Source organism: Diceros bicornis, chromosome 32, assembly GCF_020826845.1.
Source record: "Diceros bicornis minor isolate mBicDic1 chromosome 32, mDicBic1.mat.cur, whole genome shotgun sequence".
In the NCBI taxonomy this organism is placed as follows: Eukaryota; Metazoa; Chordata; class Mammalia; order Perissodactyla; family Rhinocerotidae; genus Diceros; species Diceros bicornis.
The window spans coordinates 33387473-33388306 of NC_080771.1; positions in this window are offsets into that span (position 1 = coordinate 33387473).

Genomic DNA, 834 nt, shown 5'->3' on the forward strand with positions numbered 1-834 from the left:
GCACTCACCTACGTGCGTGATTCATGGTTTTAACCACCTGAGGATCTTATACTGAATGTGCTGAAGCCACTGAGTCCTAGGGTGAGTGAGGGGGCTGTTACCGGGATGAGCGGTCAGCTCCGCTCTGCTCTGGAACCAGGAACACCTGGGCCCGTGCGCTCTCTTGTGGCTTGGATCCCTCTGCAGCAGGCCTTGGGAAGAGGGTTTGTTGAAAGCGATTTATGAGGAAAGTTCCTGGGGACAACTAGCAGAGGGATGGAGAAGTGAGAAAGGGGAGAAGGAGGTCAAGCAAGGTGAGGGGTCAAGATTCCGTGGAGGGTAACTTTGGCGCCATCCCCTCGGGGCTCCTAGAGGCAGCCTGAGTCCCACCAGGGCCCCTGAGGGGGAACCCGTGCGCTTGCTCAGAACGGCCCTCCGCTTGGTGTGATGGACAACAGGGCCCGTGTGTTCGTTTTGCAAATAGCACTGTGGCTACGAGTCACGCTGTGGAGTGGGCCCATCAGGAGACAAGGGAGCTGAGTGTGTATACGGCTCCCAGCACCCCCCAGTGATGGGGTACGGGGGGGCCCTTGCAGGAGGGGCTATCAATTCCAGGGGCAGCCCGCTTCCTGCACACACAGGGACCCAAGGGCATGTGGGCAGAGCCCCAGGGGTATCTGTTACACAACCAGATCTCAACAGTGTCTGCACAAGAAGGGACACACACACACACACAGGCTGTGGGGGATGATTCAGTTCACCCAGCGGCTCGTCCCTTTCCAAAGAGCCCCATGGCGACTGGTGTGAATCAACCATTTGGCACGACTCCACCTTTTGAATTCCAAAACGGGCTTG